The following is a 10639-nucleotide window of genomic DNA, read 5'->3' as shown; positions in this document are numbered from 1 at the left end:
CCTGCCAGCTATGTCACCTTTGCTTCATTCTTCCTGAAAGGAGCCGCTGCTCAATGGTGGCACAACCACAGGCGTACTCTGCCAATTGGAACAATCATCACCTAGACAAACTTCCAAGCTGCTTTCCGTGCTTGCTTCATTCCTCAGGGAGTCATGGACCGGAAGAAGCGTGAGTTCCGCAACCTAACCCAGGGCAACAAGACTATGGAGGCTTATCAGTGGGAGTTTCTGGATTTACCCGCTATGCTGAAGAAGACATTGCAACTGATGCATGCAGACATGAGAAGTTCCGTGATGGCCTCCAAGCTGACATCAAGATCGCACTTCTAGTGCATGATTTTGCTGATTTTGCCACCTTGGTGAACAAGGCCATCAATGTCGAAACTGGTCTGCAGGAACACCAGAACTCTCATAGTCGCAACTGTGACACGGGCTCATCTTCGGGCCCGTCCTCGCAGAAGCGTAGGATGTGGATTCCCAACAGCATGTACCAGCCAACTGCACCTGCTCCAAGGCTGTCCTATGCTGCACCGCGTCTGCCTCCCCCACCAACTAGGTAGCCAAGACTTCTAGCTCCACCACCCCGAGCTCCGGTCCCACTCCCAATAATGGTCTGTTCTTCAAGCGTGGTCAACCAGGACACCGTGCTAGGAAATGCAACCAGAACCAGAATCAACTGGCCCTCCCTGCAGCTGGTCGTGGAAGCAACCAGCCCCGCAACAACAATGCCAAGTCTTATGGTCGTGTTCATGCCAACCACGTTGATCTCAATGAAGTTCTAGACCAGCCTGCTACTGTGATGGGTACACTCCTCGTAAATTATGTACCAGCATCCATTTTATTTGATACAGGAGCATCGCATTCATTCATATCAGCTGAGTTTGCATTTATGCATGGCATTAAATACGAAGAGATGAACACTGCAATAGTGGTACACACTCATGCGGGCCAATGTCAAACCTCTATGGTTAGTGACAATGTTCCCGTTGAAATCAAAGGACTGGAATTCCTTGTCTCTCCCATCATACTGAAGTCCTGTAGCATTGACCTCATTCTGGAAATGGATTGGTTGAAAGCGCATACTGTTTCTATAGTTTGCGCCACTAAGACCGTCCATCCGTTACACCCTTCTGATGAAATAATTACTTACCAGGCTCATCTAGTTCAGAATGCCGAGGCACGGCTTTATGCCTTGAATGCATTGAACGCTGCACCACTCGAGGGCATTGAAAACATTGCCGTCGTTCGTGAATTCCAAGATGTCTTTCCTGAAGAACTTCCAGGGATTCCCCCTGCTAGAGTTGTCGAATTCATGAAACCAAGCACCACTCCTATAGCCAAACGACCCTACAAGATGCTGCCGCATGAACTCACTGAGCTTAAGGAGGAAATCAACAAATCTCTTCGCAAAGGTTTCATTCAGCCTAGTTGCTCTCCTTGGGGAGCACCTTCTCTCTTTGTTAAGAAGAAGGATGGGACGGACCGATTAGTCCAAGACTACCGTCCTATTAACCAAGCCACTATTCAGAACAAATATCCCCTCCCTCGGATCAATGATCTTATGATCAACTGGTTGGTTCATCAGTGTTCTCCAAACTCGACTTGAGGTTGGGTTACTACCAGGTTCGTGTTCGTGAAGAGGATATCCCAAAGACCACCTTCGTGACTCGATATGGATCATACGAGTACACCATCATGTGTTTCGTCTTAACGAATGCTCTAGCCACCTTCTCTCATCTAATGAACTATATATTCATGGATTACCTCGACAAGTTTGTCATGGTTTATCTAGATGATATCCTTGTATTTTCCAAGAACGAAGAAGAACATGCTGAACATCTTCGTCTTGTGCTGGAAAAGCTTTGAGAGCATTAACTCTATGCTAAGTATTCCAAGTGTGAATTCTGGCTCCCCGAAGTAACCTATCTTGGGCATGTCATCTCCAAGGATGGTATTACCGTCAACCCTCAACGAGTTCAGGCTATTCTCGATTGGACTCCTCCGAAGAATGTCAAGCAAGTCAGAAGTTTTCTCGGACTCGCCAGCTATTGCCGTCGATTTGTCGAGAACTTCTCCAAGATTGCCAAGCCTCTCACTAACCTGTTGCATAAGGGTGTCAAGTTCCAATGGATAGACAAATGTCAGGAAAGTTTCCAGGCGCTCAAAGACAAGTTGACTTCTGCCCCAATGCTTGCTCCACCTGATACTAAGAAAGACTTCGTCATTTACTGCCACGCTTCTCGTCAAGGATTCAGGCTATGTCCTAATGCAAGAGAGCAGAGTGGTTGCTTATGCCTCTTGTCAACTGCGCCCTTGTGGGGACCCCGACTCATAAGTCGTGATCACCGAATGCACGTGTACAGTGATCCCAGAGATCAATGCTCACTGAACACACAGAAGCTGAATAACAAGAGTTTTACATCCATACATACCGTATTACACAAGTAGGACCATTATGGTCAAGTCTTGAGTATAACATCGCAGCGGAAATCTTCATCGATAACTTGCACCCATGCATCTTGGCCCTTAAACTACATGCATTCTGACTGGGAAGCGTCCTAGCTCGCATGTTCCGTCATCGAGGTACTCTTCTTCATATCATGTTCTCATGCCTGGCCAATAAAAATAACCAGTGGCAGCCAATGAGTTATGGAATGTACTCGCAGCAACCATTGGTTCAAGGACAATGCATGATATAGGTAAATAAATGCGGAAAGCTAGTTTTTGAGTGCAATGACATGTTCAACAACTTGTAAGACATGCATCAGGAGAATTCAAGTAACCAAGAGGACAGGTTACAGATATCAACACAAAGGGAGTGGGCTCCAACCCAACTCATCCATGTCAAGTCCTTTGACTTGACCCAAGTAGTTCTTCCCACACACACTGGTTTGTAAACAAGTGGACGTAGCCCAAGAGCGGTTACCCAACTGTCCTTGACCGTGGACACGGCTATTCGAATAGTTTTACACTCTGCAGAGGTTGCACACTTTACCCACAAGATCCGGGGAACTTCCGTGTCATCCACGACCCGCGGTACCTCAAGTACCCGGGGTAAGCACCCGATCACTATCTTTCCCTAGACGACACTAACATGGAGTCCACTCGATTGGTAGTAACCCCCGTGCCCAACATTTCACAACTTAAAATTGTGGAGCCTCGCTCCCATATTCATCACATACCACTGGCACGGGGTACCAACGGTGTGTCCGGTGCCCCATAAAAATGTTCTTGGCCGCCCTACCTGGCACGACCCCGTCCCGAGAGAGAGCACCAACTCTCCCCCGTCACTAGTAATGCGGGCTCCAAGCTAGTATCGGCCTAGGTAATCAATAATGCCCTTTCCCATACAAGGGTAGAGTGGTTGCGCATGTAAGGTTGGAATAACGGTCGCAACTTAAACCAATCCGTTTTGAAAACAACACACACACTTGCCTCGGTACACCACTTCGTCATCAAGTGGTTACCCAACTCATCATCTCCCCGGGCATAAGTGGCACCCGGATGGGGTTTTCGAAAAGTCTTTTGAAAATACTTTGTCTCCATCACCATGCATATACCCGTCCCTTTTGCGTAGCACTACTTTAGCATCCTATCTACTCCCACCGGCATAACCCTCATAAGGAGGTAGGGTCATGCACAATGCAAGTATCAACGAGGAAGTAACAGAGGCAACCCATCAAAGTGGTTACCATCTCATCATGATTCCGATGCAACACTAATAAAGTGCTATATGACATGCATAAAAAGGGTTTCATAAATATGGTCAAAGGGCTGCTTGCCTGTTTTAACAAAGTCTTCGAGGTCTTCAAATATCTCTGGTCCAACTCCAAGCATTTCGTCTACTTCGTCAACTATCGTCGAAAGCAACCATAATAAGCAACACAACAAGGCAGGAAATGAAAGTGCTCTAAAAATATTGATTTGACTTTTCTAGGACATCTCTGGTTATATGAAAATTAACCAGAGTGGTTTCATTGGAATTGGGTCAGTGGATATTTCTAAACATTTGGATATGATGGAATCAAGGGGTTTATGGATTTGCAAGAGGTGTACAGAAATATTATTTTGAAAAATGAGCAAGGATACCCATTTAACAAGGCATGATTTTAGAAGCATCTAGGAGTTGGTTTCACTGGATTTGGAGTTCAAATGATTTCTCTATGAATTTAAAGTTGGCTATATATGAAGAATAGACCATTATTTGAGGTGATACAGAAAGTATTAGTAAAAATGTTCAAAAACTAAGTTTTGAACTTATAGACATCTAGGATTTTGAATCATGGAATTTGGATAAAAATGGGCTCTCTGTGATTTTCTAAAGTTTATCAAAGAAATGGAAAAATAGGATTTGCTAATTATTTGTGAAAGAAATATTTCTGTAAAAATGTGCAAGTAGCACCATGTGATAGGGAATGAATTTAGAAACTACTAGAAATTTGAATCATCAAATTTGGAGTTTGACTTGTTTAGAGATTTTTGAAGTTCATGGAAAAGAAAATGAGAAAAAGGGTTTTATACCTAATTCTCACACGCTGAGTGTAATTTAGCTGCGTAGCACACTGGGCCTGGCCCAGCTCCTCGCGGACACCCGATGGGAGGCCACGCCGAAGGCGTATTCCCGGTAACGCTTCGCCGAAGGGAAGCGTAGAACGGCTGGCCCGTCTCCACTTAAATGACGTGGCCGGCCGGCGGGGTCACTGACCTGCGGGGCCCACCCGCAGGGTCTTCTTCCTCCTCCCGCGCTCGCGACAGGAGGGGATCGAGCCCCGTCTGCGCGCCGCCGGCCGCCTTCCCCCGGCGACACAGGCCACCTCTAGCCAAGCCGCGGCCACCGGAGGGGTCGCCGGGAGCGGCACATCAGGGGCCCGGGGATGGCAGGGGGTGGCCGAGGCGCGGCGGGCACTGGCCAAGGCGGGCGGACACCCAGGCGATGATGGGCAGGGGCACAGTGCCCCGGCGGTCAGGGAGATGGGGGGAAAAGGGTCGCCGGACCCTGGATGCTTTCCTGGTGAGGAGAGGAGGAGGGGAGAAGCCCGCCCTTGCCCGGAATCGGAGTGGAGGCCGGCGGCGGCACTCCGGCCATGGAAGGTGCTGGAGGGCACGAGGGGGGAGAAGGAGGATGTCGGGAGGTGCACGGGAGAGAGGGGGACCCAACCGAGGCGAGAGAGAGCTCGGGGTAGCTTAAAATGGGCGAGGCCGCGGTGCACCATGGGCAGCGTCCATGGACGTGCTCGGGTGAGCTCGTGGAGGGATAAGGAGGGCGAGGGAGGAGGGGCCCGACAGTGTTGCGTGTCGTGGACGCCGAGGCGGCCTCGGGGGACACGATTCCGGCGCCAAGGTCGACGGGAGGCCTTGGAATGGGCGTGCTACAGTGCCGGAGAGCACTGTAGCATGCTCCAGAGCGCGAGCTCTGCACGCCATGGCATTGTTTATGTGCCAGGGGCGTGTCCACTAGTGTCTGGGGCTTGTGGGGTGAGTAAACAAAGGGGAGGTGGCCTTGGATGCCCTGGTGAACCACTAGGAGAGGAGAGAGGTAGAAGAAGAGGGAGAGAGGGCTGTCCAGGGAGGTAAATGGGGGTATTTTACCCCTCAATCATTGAGCAATGGCCAGGGGAGAGTTACTGGAGGTAGGAGAGACTAGGAGGAGCTGTGGTAAAAAGATTGAGGCTCATGGAGATTAGTGGAAGTGGTCAAAAATGGTTTTGGAAATGCAGAAGGTGTTTGTTGTAAAGGTTTGGGCAAGTAAATTAACTCCACTTGACATGAGAATTAACAGGATCAAGTGTCACACATAATTGAGGTTGACCACCAAGTTTGAGTCCATTTTAGAAAGTTGCCAATGCAACTTTTGTAAACCCTAGAAATCAGCAGAAATGGCTTTACCAAGATTTAGTCATGCAAATCTATTCTCCTTGATGCACCACTTGGTGTAGTGTCATCATTTGAGGATTTGAACATGTCCACAAAAATTCAGATCAAAAGGACACACTTGGCAATGTAGAGTTGTTCAAATTTGGTTCTGGACAGAAAGGGTTTTGGGGTACTTTGATCAAGATAACATTCTCTCCAACTTGTGCCATTTGGTCTAGATGCATTATTACACCATTTGAGCATGTGCACCAAGTTTGAGAGCATTTGGACATGTTTGACAGTGCAAAAATGTTCAAACTTGAAAAAGGACAGAAGTGGTTTTGAGAGGGTTTCATGGGGTTATACTATTCTCCATGACATGGTACTTGGCAAGATCATCAAAAATGTCATATGTGACATGTTAGAATTTTCTTGGATTTTTATGAAAATATTTCCTGTAGAAATATTTCAAATCCTTGAAATGAGCAGAAATGGTTTTGGGAGGTTTTGTCCAATATTTTGATCATGACCATGTGTTGAAACTCATATATATGGAAAATATATGTCCATTGAGTCTCCCTAATTTTTCTCAAATTTTTTTAAAGCTTTAAAATAATTTTAACCTATTAAAGACCATTTCTGGCCTTAAGAAAAAGCCTTTAAATCAAATAGGAAAATAACTTTTAAAATTATATTTTTGTGGTTTCTGGGTATCCTATATCTAATAGGAGTCAAACATATTTTTGGAAATATTTTTACTGCCCTGAATTAAGTACTTGCAGTACAAATCTTAATTCAGGGGTTTTTGGAAAACTAATTTTTGAAAATACTTTTTGGCCAAATTATTTTTGTAAGAAAATACTATATTGCCTCTATACACATGGCATGATCATTGGTTCAAGAGTTTGGAGCAAGGAGATGAAGTATAGGAGTTGGAGGATTTATTTGATTTTTAGAGCACTTGCAAACAACAGACAAAATCCAAACAAGGCAAGGTCCAAAACACTCAAAAGTTTTTGTCAAACCACATTTTATCATGATTTATTAGCTTAAGTGTTGTGGCATGAAAATCAGGGTGTGACAGACCTACCCCCCCTTACAAGAATCTCGTCCCCGAGATTCCCAGACTAGGCGCGGAAAGGAATACGGAAACTTGGATTTGGGGTAGTCTTCACGTCCTCATACTGCTTCTGCTTCCGTTTGGTGATCCATTGAACCTTGAAGTACTCGATGGCATGGCTTCGTGTTTGTCATCCTGCTTGATCCAGATTGCAATTGGGATCTCTCGCGTAGGTCATATTGGGCTGGAGGTCGATGGCTCGTGGTCGATGTCCTTGTAGAGACCGGGCTAATTATGAAGTTGGAAATGTTTCCGGAGTGGTGTCGTGTGGAAAAACGTTGTGCACAGTGGGTGACTCAGGTGATAACTCTAGCTGGTAGCCGTCTATTCTTCGCCTTGAAGTGATCTTGGAGAGGGCCGATAAATCTTGGTGTGAGCTTCCCTTTGACATGGAAATGCTTGGTTCCTTTGAGAGAAGTGGTTTGCAGATATGCCTGGTCTTTGATGCAGAGGTATACTTCTTGAAAATGGTGGTTGGTGTAGTTCTTCCTCCTAGACATGACGATCTTCAGATGTTCCTTGACCAGCTCAACGATTCTTCTTCCGTCTTCGGGTAGACAAGTATGTCATCAAAGAAAGATGACAACTAACTTGTCCAAGCACTCCATGAAGTCTATGGGGTACGTAAAGTGGGCTGAGGCATTGGTGATGGACGTGGTTGAGCATTGGCCAAGGTCTTATCGATCTAGAGCCAAAGCCCAAGGTCAGGATCCGACCATGCTGTGGCTTGGTAGGGCGTAAGGGTTTCAAGGATTCTAGTGTGCGAGTGAATGTTTATCATACCATCCTTGAGCACAGTTTTTGAGATGCCAATCGTTCTATCTAGTCTTCCAAACAATCACATCATGTTACCGAAAGAATCATCCCGTATAGGTCAACTCCAATCATCACTCATGTTATTCATATCCTCATGACTCCCCGAGGGGTGGTCTAACAAAATCATACACATGTCAACTATCCCCAAACTCATATGTATGGCTACCCCTAAAAATCCATGGGTAGAGCATATAAGCTGCTAAGCTTGAATTTAATCACCACAATCCAAGTGCTCAGTCTATTGATCCAAGGTCCATGATAAAGCATCTCTATCCTAAGGAAACACGTCGTAAGCCACTCCAAGATCTTGTTTCCTTCCTATGAATCAACTCCAATAGCCCATTAACTTCCATTAATCACTACATAATCCATTAATTCTACAAATCCAATGTCTATGGTGTCTCACACGAATCTTCTAATGTCCTATAGTCCCCAAATACTTGAAAGGGCTGTCTTTACCATAGTAAGTCCACCAATTTCCATTATCATGGTCAAGTAAACTCCAAGGTCAAGCTTATATCAACTCCAACAATTAATCCAATCTCCTAGTTTATTGTCCTCCAAGAAACATGGTATCATGATCGAGATCATCAGTCTAAATCCAATTTACTCCGAACCATGTAGAATTACTCTACATCCATACTCCACTAGGATAACGTATTGAATCCAAATCTCATGTCCAACGAGAATTCCTATCTATTCCCCCAAGTCATTGATACAAACTCATCAAGTCATTTGTCCTCTATTCCTATATCCTCAAACTGGTCTTCCCTATGGCATCGTCAGTTCTGGTGCTATATTAGGATGATAATGTGCTCGTTCACTATGTCCACTAGTTCCATAATGAACCCAGTGTTGTGCAAGGTTTACAGAGGCTTGACTGGTTCTCTTGCAATTCTATGGGTTAAGCACATGGTTAAGGACTCGAGCTGGGGTATCTCGTGAAGTCTCGAAGGGTCTAAGAATGGGTTTCTAGTCTGGGGGTTAAACATGACTCTACGGGGTTTTACTTGGTCGAGGAGGCTGTAGAAAAGTTCTTCAGTGCTAGTTGGTCGCCGAAGTAGACTCCTTGGTGCATCTTGTCTTGCTGGTCTTCAGTTGAGGAGAGAGATGAGAGGGATAAGCAGCATAAAGGGGGATGCCTAAAGGGGGGGTTCTATAGTGCAGGTGCAAACAACGGGTGGCAAAAAGGGCCAAACAAAAGAAACAAGGTAAGGAAGGTGATATAGTCGCATACTTGTTGCCTAGGGAAAAAGTGCAACCTATATCAAAACACAAACAAATAAAAACAAGCAACACACAATCATGGTTCTATTCGAACCATCATACGGACTCGACTACGCATAGGGGGTACACGACTCATCCTACCCTAGGGGTTCTCGGACTCAGTAATCGTGCCTTGAGCCACGTGCAGTCTTCTGAGTTTTCCTCAGGTGTTGCTACGTCTCTTGTAGTTGTTCGATGAAACGATCCAGGTTGAGCCTGAAGATTCTTCAACAACTTCTTGCCTATTGAAGTGATGGGGTGAAGGTGGCTCCTCGTAGCAGGCATTGACTCGGTCTTCTGTTGTCTTCTTATTCATGACGATCCCGTTTTGTCTTCTAAGGCGTCGATGGTACCAGGTAGGTAATCCTTTATGCAATGACATTAAAAAGGCATAGTAGAGATCCAACATGTCGGTTACGTTGATGACAACATCGACACCAAGAGCGGGGGATGAAGAGAACCGTTTCCCTGCTCACTATAGTGAGGCGGACCAAATGGCAAGGTTCTCATCCACCGGTGGTTGCCGATACAACAACGGTAGTGACAGGGTTACTCTATTAGCGATGTATATCATGAGCTTGCATATCCTATGCCATGATCATCATAGGCTAACGTTGCATCATCCTGGGCAAATTCAAAGGTGTCACCGTCCTCTGGGTCTTCATGTCCTCATTCTTCAAAGGCGTATCTTCTGTTGGCATCGTCTTGCTGTGGTGTTGCCCATCTTGTGTTCAGAAGAGGTGGGTGAGTGTTTGGCAAGATGTAATCCTTCTAGGCTACCCACGAGGATTACAAGGAATCCCGTGGTCAGGGGCTTGAGGGTGCTAGCGACCGTTTGCAATAGTTTTGAAGGGAAGAGATCGATAGGGAAAGTATACCTTAGTTTTCGAAAAAAAACTGAGAAGGGAAGAGAAGTATAGATAGTTTTGAAAACTAGTAATAGTTTTGGAAATAGTTTTACCCTAACTAACGACCATGCTAACTAAGGCTTCCTACAGTCAGGATGGCTCTGATACCAGCTCTGTGGGGACCCTGACTCATAAGTCATGATCACCGAATGCACATGTACAGTGATCCCAGAGATCAATGCTCACTAAACACACAGAAGCTGAATAACAAGAGTCTTACATCCATACATACCGTATTACACAAGTAGAACCATTATGGTCAAGTCTTGAGTATAACATCACAGCGGAAATCTTCGTCGATAACTTGGACCCATGCCATCTGCCTTAACCCTACAGGCATTCTGACTGGGAAACGTCCTAGCTCGCATGTTCGTCATTGAGGTACTCTTCTTCATATCATGTTCTTTCATGCCTGGCCAATAAAATAACCAGTGGCAAGCCAATGAGTACTTTGAATGTACTCGCAATCAACCCATGTTTTGGTTCAAGATACAACAATGCATGATATAGGTAAAAAAATGCGGAAAGCTAGTTTTTGAGTGCAATGACATGTTCAACAACTCGTAAGACATGCATCAGGAGAATTCAAGTAACCAAGAGGACAGGTTACAGATATCAACACGAAGGGAGTGGGCTCCAACCCAACTCATCCATGTCAAGTCCTTTGACTTGACCC

Source organism: Triticum urartu, chromosome 2 (genome assembly GCF_003073215.2).
Source record: "Triticum urartu cultivar G1812 chromosome 2, Tu2.1, whole genome shotgun sequence".
In the NCBI taxonomy this organism is placed as follows: domain Eukaryota; kingdom Viridiplantae; phylum Streptophyta; class Magnoliopsida; order Poales; family Poaceae; genus Triticum; species Triticum urartu.
This window is presented reverse-complemented; position numbering follows the sequence as displayed.